We start from the raw sequence: 12,021 nt of genomic DNA on the forward strand, positions 1-12,021 counted from the left end.
TCCGGAGCTTACTGTATACTATTTTTATATTTTACATTGAATAATCAAACTGGACGGTAGCGGCGACTGCAGGTTGCGAGAAGGTTATCAGTTACTCTATGTTGAGGGTTTGATATGATAAAATTTGACCTCTCAGTGAAGTTTGAAGGGCATAGCTACCAGGTGTTTAAAAAAAAATAAAGCACATAAAAATAAAATACACTATGCTGTAAATATCTGAAGAATTGAAATGTCTCATCACTAGATGACTTGTTTAAATCAAGTTTTTAATTTAATTTTTCTACTGTAATTTAATTTTCCATGCTGTCAATATAAAAAAAAACCTGAAGTACTGCAATAGAGATCACTTCTCAGCAGTCATCATATTAATAGATAGATCAATAGATAGAAGCTTGAGGAAGGCTCACTCTTTGGAGCCGAAACGTCGCTACATGGGCTATTAAACTAGATTTTTTGTCACGGATTTTGATGTGCTACATTTGTGGTATGTACCTGGGAGACTTTGCACCCAATTTTGCTGGTGCTGCTCTTGTCTTTTTTTTTATTTAGAAGGAAGACAGGTGATAGTCACAGCTCACCTTCTCCTACCTGTGCAATGACCTCTTCAGAGGTCACAAGGCATGCCCACAACACTCTCCAGTAATGAAAATAACTTGGCACTCTACTTATAGTGTTCATGAAAATAGAAAAGAATTTTATTTGTGCAGTCTGCAAAATGTTTCAGCCTACATGGCCTTCATCAGTCTGCTCGCTTGTTTTACATGAATGTGTCAGTACAGCAGGTCCTAATGAGGCACTGGTGGTTAGTAGAAGTGGGCATGGGTCCGGACGCAGTTTCCACTGCTTGTCCGGCCGAAACTTTTTGCAGACTGCACAAATAAAATTATTTTCTATTTTCATGAACGCTATAAGTTGAGTGCCAAGTTATTTGGGTAACCTACTTGTGCACCCTGCAATAGTGCCATGCTATATTTCACACAACACTCTCCAGAGCATGTGGCTGCTTATAAATGATCCATCTCTGACACAGTCCATCTGAATATTGATAAAAGTGTTGTTTCACAGGAGACGTTAATGGCATATCATATGATCTAGCATATAAGAGAAGAGAGATATGGGGTCCCCCGATCTCTCCAGGTACCTCTGCCATCTCCGGGCCCTCCTAATCTGTCCCCCAGCCCTCTGCACCATCTTCCTGGAAAAAAAAGGAAGGTGCTTAAGGACTTTTTCCTATTCGTTCCTTTTGATCACTGTCATAGAACCTATTCAACAGCTGACTCCTCCACTCCACACCAGGCAATGCAAAACTTGACATTGACAGAGACAAATCTATACAGGAGAGGGGAGTGGCCAACACTGAACAGCTGACATCATCCAAGCAGGAAGTCTTCAGATACTCTGCTCGGGGGCCTGATAAAAGGTCATGGAGGGCTATGGCCCTGGGGCCTGAGGTTCCCCACCCCTGCTCTAGGCTGAACATTAACCCCTGCACTGCTAATCAGACTCTGTGGTGTTCTGGCCCCTCTGTGTTGTGGTAAACTCGTGACATACAGATAGTATATCGGAAAATTGTATAGCTGTACACTAATAAAAGAAAAAACATTTACTGGCTCATACCGGAGTGTTCCTTTAGCTATGTCTGATAAAGTATAACATTATGATAATATATTGTACTTTGAGTTACATAACAAATTATTTTTATTTATTTTTTTTAATTTTTGTATCAGTATGCAGCTTCGGTAATGCTCAGCAATGGCACATATATCATAAGTGGCACACAAGCTAAAAATCTAGAGCAAGCCTATAAAGCCCAATATTCGCATGACAGCTGTGCAAGCAGACTCATTTATTTTGTTTAAGAAATTTATCGAGAACGGGGTAAAGAGGGTTATTCATGGAAATCCCATTTATTTTGTATTTTAGCAAATTTAATTCTTGAAGCAGTTTACACAGAGCAGGGTTTTGATTAATTGCTTCTTTTAGAATGATAGAATCAGCTCTTTTTGGAATGGTCGGGAATAATGGCATGTTGCTAAAACATCAATAAATATTCATTACCCACAAGAGGGATTTAAAAGAGCCACATTTACAAATAAGGCTTTGTACACACCAGCGACATAGCCTCCACACACCATGGCAGCCACAGATGTCTTCCCTCTTACCTTAATGCAAATTATGTAAAGGGTTTGCAGACGATAACATTATATTCAAAACTTAAAGTAGAAAAAAAAGGAAGATATGATCAAGCAAAATTGTTTTATAATAGAAATTAATATTAAAAATTTTTCAAGTGTTTATTAAGCAGTTTTTCAGATTTTTTTTTAAACCAACCCCCTCCAAAAAATATATATAAAAAAATTCTGATGACTGAAAAATGTACAGGTGCAGATAAGGTGTTATCTGATCATGCTCGTGTGCTAACTGTGTGACTTCGGCGCGCTCGAAAAATATGGTCGAGTCCCCGCAGCTGCAACGGCCGCAATACATGCAGGGATTGCCTAACAAACAGACAATCCTCCCTGCATATGTTGCGGCTGTCAAACAGCACGAGACATTTCTCGAGCACTCCGGAGATACTCTGTTAGCACACGAGCGTGGTGGATAATACCTTATCCGAGCACGTTCGCTCATCACTAGTTGTAAGTCAATGTGAAATTGCATTTTTTGCTAAATTTTCTGTCAAATTATTGCAAAATTGCTGTTTTTTATTTTTACCTAAAGAGATGAACTGGGATGTAAGGTGCTATGCATGCAGCATGTAGGCGCATGTTCACACTGGCCACGAAAGAGACAAAATCCAAAATAAAATAAAAATAAGCAAATATCCCGCAGTAAATAATTAAATAGCAATAGTGCATAAAAATAATATAGGGTACTTAGTTAGCGTAGTTTTGATAAAAAAAAACAAAACAAAAAAGCATTCCCACCACGTCAAGGTGACCTAATTCGGGACAGTCCTAACCTCCAGCATCAAAACCTCACCATATGTCAAGTGACGTAAAATTTGAACAAGGGCCGGGTAGGACTCCAGGGTATTTGCTTATTTTAATTTTTATCTTGGGTTTTGTCTGTTTTTGCAGTTTTGTAAAACAAAATACTGTAAAAGCATTTGTTATGAGTTGACTGCAGAATATGAATAGACTTTAGATGAGCGAATCTATTCTTAAAGAATCGATTTTGCTTCAAGTTTTCCCAAAACATCAAATTCTAATGAATCCAACATTTTTGTGGGATTGTTTTGTTCAATTTTGCTTAATAAACTTTTCAGTCACCTCTCCTCAGCCTTTCCCATAACTGTACCACCACCACCGCTCCCTACCCTGTCTTGTGGTCACTCCTCATTGGCCAGTCTAACTCTTCCGGCACCACCGCTAAATTTGTACCAATCATTTTGTAATCTCTTCCCTAACTTTATTCTTTGCAAATATATTCTCCATACCTGAATTCATTAAAAGTTTATTTGTTTTTGTGATGAATTTTGATTGAATATTGAGCAAAAAATCATTTTCGCAATTGGGTTTTGTTACAAATTTTGCACAGTTTGGCTTTTACAGCCTGGTTTACTTACCTGCACATTCGTCTTTGATGATTTATGTGGTCATAAATCAGCTGAAAAGCTCAGATTGTCACGCACAGTGTGGGAAAGACTAAAGGCCCCGTCTCACATAGCGAGATCACTAGCGAGATCGCTGATGCGTCACCGATTTTGTGAAGCAACAGCGATCTCGCTACATGTGACACATAGCGGCGACCGGCCCCCCGCTGGATATCGCTGATCGTGCTCGAATGACTCGAGCGACCTCGTTGGCGACGCAGAACTCAGGGACGCAGGCTGGAATCGTTCAGAATAGCTGCTGTGTGACAACGCACCAGCAATCCTTACCAGGTCGCATCATTGTCGGGATTGCTGGTGCGTCGTTGAAGAGATCTGCCTGTTTGGCAGCTTACTAGAGACCATGTAGTGACGCACCAGCAATCCCTACCAGGTCGTATCGTCGGGATCGCTGGTACGCCGCTATGTGAAACGGGACCCTTAGTGCAACATTATGGGGTGAGGGGAAGGATCCCCAAACACTAGGGAATGGGGGAGTGGAGACCCCTAGGCAGATCTTCTAACACCCTACCTACCCTACCATCTCTAAATTGGTTCCACACCAATTGCCGAGCTGGAACCTAAGCCCTGTATCTCCCTAGAGCTAGGCCCTGAATAGGGAGGGGGTGGTGTTATGATTGAGTCACCGTAGGAGGCAGACACAAAAATAGAAGCTACGTCCAGAAAACCAGAGAAGTTGGCAACTATCAGATTGCAGACCCCTGAACCTATCAACACAACTAGCAGTAGCCGTGGGGGGTTCCTACGATGCCCTAGACCTCTCGATCACAGCCAGAGAGCTAAATAGCCTAAAGACAGAAAAGGAAATCTAAACTGCCCCAGAGCAGACCCCAAAGTAAAAGGCAGCCCCCAACATATAATGACGGTGAAGCAAGATGAAAAAACACTCACACAGATAGAAAGATAGACTGAGCAAAGACGGGGCCCAAGCTAACTAAACAGAACAGGAAAGGAAGGTTGCTGTCTGCAATCTGCCAAAACCCTATCAAAGACATAAGCCAACAAGCTGATATGAAAAAGACCCTGAAGCAGCTAGGCTTCAAAAACTAAATCAGCACTCAGGTATTTTCAGAAGACAGAGCTAAAGGAATTCAGCACACCCCAGCAGGGAATGGCAGAAATCCAGAAAAACAAAGCAAAACAAAGTCAAAGCAAGAATGCAAAAAGCCGAGCAGAAAACTTAGCTTTAGAAGAGCAGGAATTCAGACTGGTCTCCAAGGATCCCGCAGAGAAATCACCCGCAGGGCAGAAGGGCGTCGGCAGCCTTATATCCAGTCAGTAACTCCACTCAGCCAGTCATCATCATCAGACTCAGGTGTTTGATAATCAGGCTCACTACCTTTCTTTACCAGAAGAGGGAGTTCCTCGGGCCTCAGTAGTGAAGGGGAAAATGAACTCACAACAGTACCTCCCCCTTGAGGAGGGGTCACCGAACCCTCAACCACGCCACCAGGGCGATCAGGGTGAGCCCGATGAAAGGTACGCACCAATCTTTTGGCATGAATATCAGAGGCAGAGACCCAGGAATTATCCTCCTGACCATAACCCTTCCACTTAACCAAATACTGGAGTCTCCGTCTAGCCAGACGGGAATCCAGTACTTTCTCTACCTCATATTCCATGTTACCTTCAACCAATACAGGGTCTGGAGGTGCCACCCCCGGAACAACAGGTTCAACAAACCTCTTCAACAAAGATTTATGGAACACATTATGGATTTTAAATGTAACAGGAAGAGCCAAACGAAAAGAGACCGGATTAATAATCTCCAAAATCTTGTAAGGTCCAATAAATCTAGGCTTAAACTTAGGAGAAGCCACCTTCATAGCAATATTTTTTGATGATAACTACACCATATCACCAACCTTAAACTGGGGACCAATGGTCCTATATCGGTTGGAAAACCGCTGGGCCTTTTCCTGGGAGAGAGATAACTTATCCACCACTTGGTCCCAGATCTGGTGCATTCTCTCCACCACAGTGTCAACACCTGGGCAGGCAGAGGGCTCCACCTGCCCTGAAGAAAATTGAGGATGAAACCCAAAGTTACAAAAAAAAGGTGACATCAAAGTGGCAGAACTAGCTCTATTATTTAAAGCAAATTCGGCCAAGGGCAAGAATGAAACCCAATCATCCTGATCAGCAGAAATAAAACATCTCAAATATGACTCCAAGGTCTGGTTTGTTCTCGCTGTCTGCCCATTGGTCTGAGGGTGAAAAGCAGAGGAGAAGGACAACTGAATTCCCAGCTTGGAACAGAAAGTTCTCCAAAATCTAGACACAAACTGGACTCCTCTATCAGATACAATGTTCTCAGGAATCCCGTGCAAGCGAACCACCTGTTGTAAAAACAGGGGCACCAACTCAGAGGAAGACAGCAACTTAGGGAGTGGTACAAGATGAACCATCTTAGAGAACCTATCACAAATCACCCAAATAACAGTCATCCTTTGACAGACAGGCATATCAGAGATGAAATCCATTGAAATATGGGTCCATGGCCTCTTGGGGACAGGCAAAGGCATCAACAACCCACTAGAGCGAGAACACGATTTAGACCGGGAGCACGTCCCACAGGACTGCACAAAATTCCTGACATCTCGAGACAAGGAGGGCCACCAAAAAGACCGACTCACCAGATCTCTATTACCAAAAATACCTGGATGACCAGCCAAAGCAGAGCAATGAACTTCAGACATCACTCTCTTCTTCCACTGGTCAGGAACATACAACTTTCCACTGGGACAACGCTCAGGTTTGTCCTCCTGGAACTCTTCCAGAGCACGTCTCAAATCGGGTGAGATGGCAGAAAGAACTACCCCTTCGCCTAAGATGGTAGCAGGCTTGGTCACCACAGGAGAATCAGCAAAGAAGCTCCTAGAGAGGGCGTCTGCCTTGACATTCTTAGTTCCAGGAAGAAAAGAAACCACAAAATCAAAACATGTAAAAAACAAGGCCCACCTAGCCTGTCTAGGGTTCAAGCGCTTAGCCGACTCTAGGTAAATCAAATTCTTGTGGTCAGTGAGGACCACGACTTGATGCTTAGCTCCCTCCAACCAATGTCTCCACTCCTCAAATGCCCATTTCATGGCCAACAGTTCCCGATTCCCCACATCATAGTTACGTTCAGATGGAGAGAACTTTCGGGAAAAGAAAGCACAGGGATTCATTTTAGATGTTACAGGATCCTTTTGGGACAAAACAGCTCCTGCACCAATCTCAGAAGCATTCACCTCTACCTGGAATGGAAGTGAGACATCAGGTTGCCGCAAAACCGGGGCGGAGGTGAATCTTCGCTTCAGCTTCTGAAAGGAAGAAACAGCCTCCGGAGACCAATTTAACACATCAGCACCCTTCTTAGTCAAATCAGTCAATGGCTTGGCAATACTAGAAAATTTTGCTATAAATTTCCGATAAAAATTAGCAAAACCCAAAAACTTCTGGAGGGCCTTCAAAGAAGTGGGCTGAACCCAATCGTAAATGGCCTGTACCTTGGCCTGGTCCATTTCAATAGTTGACGGGGACAAAATAAATCCCAAAAAAGAAATCCTCTGTACTCCAAAAAGGCATTTAGATCCTTTGACATACAGGGAATTCTCCCTCAAGATCCGGAACACAGTCCGAATATGTTCCACATGAGAATCCCAATCCTTGGAGAAGATCAAAATATCATCCAGATAGATAATCAAAAATTTATCGACAAAATCTCGGAAAATATCGTTCATGAAGCACTGGAAGACAGAAGGGGCATTAGTGAGCCCAAAAGGCATCACCAGGTACTCCAAATGTCCCTCCGGAGTATTAAACGCCGTCTTCCATTCATCCCCATGCTTAATGCGAATAAGATTATACGCCCCCCTGAGGTCAAGCTTGGAAAACCAGCAAGCACCTTTAACTCTGGAGAATAGATCAGAAATCAGGGGTAACGGATACTGATATTTAACAGTAATTTTGTTGAGGGCACGATAATCAATACAAGGTCTTAATGATCCATCCTTTTTGGCTACAAAAAAAAACCGGCACCTAAGGGTGACGAGGATGGTCTAATATGACCCTTCTCCAATGCCTCCTTAATATAGGATCGCATAGCCTCGTGCTCGGGTACAGATTAATTGAAGAGCCGACCCTTAGGAAATTTACACCCCGGGCTCAGTTCAATTGCACAGTCATAACTCCTATGAGGAGGCAGAGACGCAGACTCATTCTCACTAAATACATCATAAAAGTCCGCCAAATAATCAGGAACATCATGCGACTGAGGAGAGGTGGAAAACACCGGAGCCTCACTAAAGGCACACCGACAACCCCAACTCACCACAGACACAGATTTCCAATCCAAAACTGGATTATGAATTTGTAACCAGGGAAACCCCAGAAAAATAGTATCATGCAGATCATGCAACACCAAAAATCTGCAATTTTCTTGATGGTCTGGGGCGACCCGCATTACCACCTGGGTCCAAAACTGAGGTTTATTTTTAGCCAAAGGAGTAGCATCAATCCCCCTCAAAGGGATAGGCGTCTGCAGAGGTGTCATCGGAAATCCACAACGTTTAGCAAAATCCAAGTCCATTAGATTTAGGGCTGCTTCTGAATCCACAAAAGCCTTGGCGGAAAATGTGGACAGGGAGCAGATCAGAGTAATAGCCAGAAGAAACTTAGGTTGAACACCACCAACAGAAAACGTGTGTGCAAAGCGTTTCTCTCGTTTAGGACAGACAGAAATAATATGCGAGGCATCGCCACAGAAAAAACACAACTTATTACGCCTTCTGAACTCCTGACGCTGCTCTCTGGAAAAAACTCTATCACATTGCATAGGTTCAGACATTTGTTCAACAGGTGGCAACACCTCTCGTGCAGCTTTGCGTTCGCGCAAACGCCGATCAACCTGAATGGCTAATGACATAGAATCGTCAAGACCAGAGGGAACAGGAAATCCCACCATAGTATCTTTTACGGCTTCTGACAACCCCTTCCGAAAGAGAGCAGCCAAGGCATTATCATTCCAGGTAGTAAGTACTGCCCACTTTCGGAATTTTTGACAGTACAATTCTGCAGAATCACGACCCTGGTTCAATGCCAGCAGGTTCTTTTCAGCCTGATCAATGGCATTAGGTTCGTCATACAACAACCCCAAGGCCTGAAAAAATGCGTTCACATTAGTCAGAATAGGATCATCTGGTTTCAAAGAAAACGCCCAATCCTGGGGATCGCCACGCAGCAAAGAGATGACAATTTTAACCTGCTGTGCGGAGCTCCCTGACGAGTTAGGCTTCAAGGCAAAAAATAATTTACAATTATTTTTGAAATTCAAAAATTTAGACCGATCCCCAAAAAATACATCAGGTGTAGGAATCTTTCGTTCAGCAGCATGTGAATGAGCAAGGAAGGTGGAAATTCTCCACACTTCCGCAGCGAGCTGCTCCACACGATCAGACAATTGCTTTATCTCCATTGAGAGAAAAAAAAAATTCCCCCTACGGCCTCAGAGATATAGAGGAAAAAATATACACACTTTTTTTTTTTTTACAATTCTTTCCTGCTATAGAGTACCCTAGGATTTGCGGTATGGCGGGTGATTCTGTTTTGATTGCGTCACCGTAGGAGGCAGACACAAAAATAGAAGCTACGTCCAGAAAACCAGAGAAGTTGGCAACTATCAGATTGCAGACCCCTGAACCTATCAACACAACTAGCAGTAGCCGTGGGGGGTTCCTACGATGCCCTAGACCTCTCGATCACAGCCGGAGCGCTAAATAGCCTAAAGACAGAAAAGGAAATCTAAACTGCCCCAGAGCAGACCCCAAAGTAAAAGGCAGCCCCAACATATAATGATGGTGAAGCAAGATGAAAAAACACTCACACAGATAGAAAGATAGACTGAGCAAAGACGGGGCCCAAGCTAACTAAACAGAACAGGAAAGGAAGGTTGCTGTCTGCAATCTGCCAAAACCCTATCAAAGACATAAGCCAACAAGCTGATATGAAAAAGACCCTGAAGCAGCTAGGCTTCAGAAACTAAATCAGCACTCAGGTATTTTCAGAAGACAGAGCTAAAGGAATTCAGCACACCCCAGCAGGGAATGGCAGAAATCCAGAAAAACAAAGCAAAACAAAGTCAAAGCAAGAATGCAAAAAGCCGAGCAGAAAACTTAGCTTTAGAAGAGCAGGAATTCAGACTGGTCTCCAAGGATCCCACAGAGAAATCACCCGCAGGGCAGAATGGCGTCGGCAGCCTTATATCCAGTCAGTAACTCCACTCAGCCAGTCATCATCATCAGACTCAGGTGTTTGATAATCAGGCTCATTACCTTTCTTTACCAGAAGAGGGAGTTCCTCGGGCCTCAGTAGTGAAGGGGAAAATGAACTCACAACAGGGTGGGATGAGCACTGGTCAGTTCACCTCTGTAAACTAAAGACATAAAGGGAGTCAGACAATGAGAGAGGAACTTATCTTGAGCAGACTCCAGAGAGATCACACCAAATATCCTCCAAGAGCAATAGAGAGGAAGTTAGTTGACAGCTACAGCTCCAAGCCTTCACAAGGGAAAAAGTGAATATCACTGGTGACTCCCTGAAGCAGACTGGGAGTTTATAAACACCAAGGTCCAGGTGTGCCAATTAGAGCCGTAGGGAGGTTGACACTGGGTCAAACAGTCAGAAGGATTAAGAAGGCGTCTGCAATGCCAAATGTCGAGACCTTCTTCAGCCCGATGTAGAGCAACTGTTTCTTGCATCTGACACACCCATGACACAGATGAAGACAAATAAAAGAGTTACAGGCTCTTCTGTCAGGCCGTCAGAATGAGCTAACTGACGGATACTCACTTAACTTATTCTACAGCCAACAATTGAAAGTGCAATAAAGATTCTATGGAAAGCAAATGTGACAAATGTTTAATGAAACCATATTGCCAAAATTATTTTTAGCCCCAAAATACATATAAAGTAGTAAAAAAAAGTGGATAACCCCTTTAAGTACTGCAATTTTCCATTTTTTTTTCCCATTTTTGCAACATGATAGCTTACATGTCAATAAGTAGCAATTCAGATCACAACCACCAATGGCCACATATAGCATAACTATTTTGCAAAAGATTATCACATAGCCATTCTGCTTACCTTGTGTCACTCGCCATGATATATGTTGGTCTTAGGGAAAAGAAGAAAGAAGGGCATATCTGTCGGACAAGGGATTTATGGTGTGAACATGGCCTAAAACTTAGAAGGTGGGATAACTTTTGAGATGAAGTCCCATCTCAGTATGTATTACCTGATCTGAAGCTTTGGTTATCAGATAAAACATGGTCCTTTACTGCGTGCCGAGTAGATTGTGGTTCTGTATCGTCACCAGAATAAAGCCATTCCTGTATAATATTTTGCAGCAGCATTAGGATCTTCATGCGTTGGGTGTCCGCATGGGGCTTTTCAGAAGAGTTTTTTGATAATTTTCTGCATGTCTTCGTCTCGAGCACATGAGTAACAGTGGCGTGCTGATTTTACTGCAGACATGATTTTTTTTTTTCCTCTTTGATAACGTTCCTTATAAAAGTAGAATCTGACATCTTTCATCTGCGTTGTTTACCTTGTACGCCAAGGCTTTCCTATGAATTGTTTTGTAGAAAAGTTCTTTGTAATTACAAAGTTTGGTAAAAGCCGGGAGTAAAGTTTCAGGATGAAAACATATTAGAGGATGAAGGACTTGGGTTCCCGGAGTTGTACTTCTAAGTTGTGCTTTAAATACAAGTAGCTTTACATAAAGACGCTGTTAACATCATTGACTGTCATGCTGGCGCTGTGTGATTGTATCTCTCAAAGAACTAAATCACGTTGGGGCTGATTTTTGTGTAAAATCCCTTTAAGCTGTCTTCATTTGCAGGATCTCCAGTGGTTTTCATGTCAGTATGGCACAGTGCCTCCTCCCGAATCTCTTGCCAGGAGCTCTAGGGAAATGCAGGAGGGTCTTCCTGTTATGCCAGGGGTCGAATCGGTAAACCTCAGGCTGTCACACACTAACAAGAGATGATTGAAATACTTAACAGGTTTAGCAGTACCTGTTCACTCCTTGATGTAGCAGGTCTGAGGTCACACAGGGATCCAGCTTGGGGCTGCGGGGTTACAAGGAATGGATGGACAGCATCCTCCTTCGAGTACAGATGGCAGTCCCCCTGAGGAAGCCCACGCGAAACGCGCGTTGGGGCTGCTTGGTTTTTGGCACACTGGGACTTATATGGGTAAGACCATTTTTGTGAAGGCGCTATGACACTTTACTGATTTAGATTGACTTGTGATGTCCGTTGGTAGTATTTTGCTAGTGGTAACTTTAAGTTAATGAAATATACTTATTTGATGGATTTTTTCCTGATTAATAGTCACCATATGAATATTATTGATATATTTATTGA

The 12,021-nt window shown here is 42.9% G+C and overlaps 1 protein-coding gene across 7 annotated transcripts in view; it reads left to right on the forward strand.

Moving 5' to 3' along the window:
• GRIA4 (glutamate ionotropic receptor AMPA type subunit 4) overlaps positions 1-12,021 on the forward strand; it is a 529,928-nt gene that overhangs the window by 75,824 nt on the left and 442,083 nt on the right. The gene's annotated exons all lie outside the window — the stretch shown is intronic.

Source organism: Dendrobates tinctorius, unplaced genomic scaffold, assembly GCF_039654945.1.
Source record: "Dendrobates tinctorius isolate UK_male_01 unplaced genomic scaffold, ASM3965494v1 ptg000256l, whole genome shotgun sequence".
In the NCBI taxonomy this organism is placed as follows: Eukaryota; Metazoa; Chordata; class Amphibia; order Anura; family Dendrobatidae; genus Dendrobates; species Dendrobates tinctorius.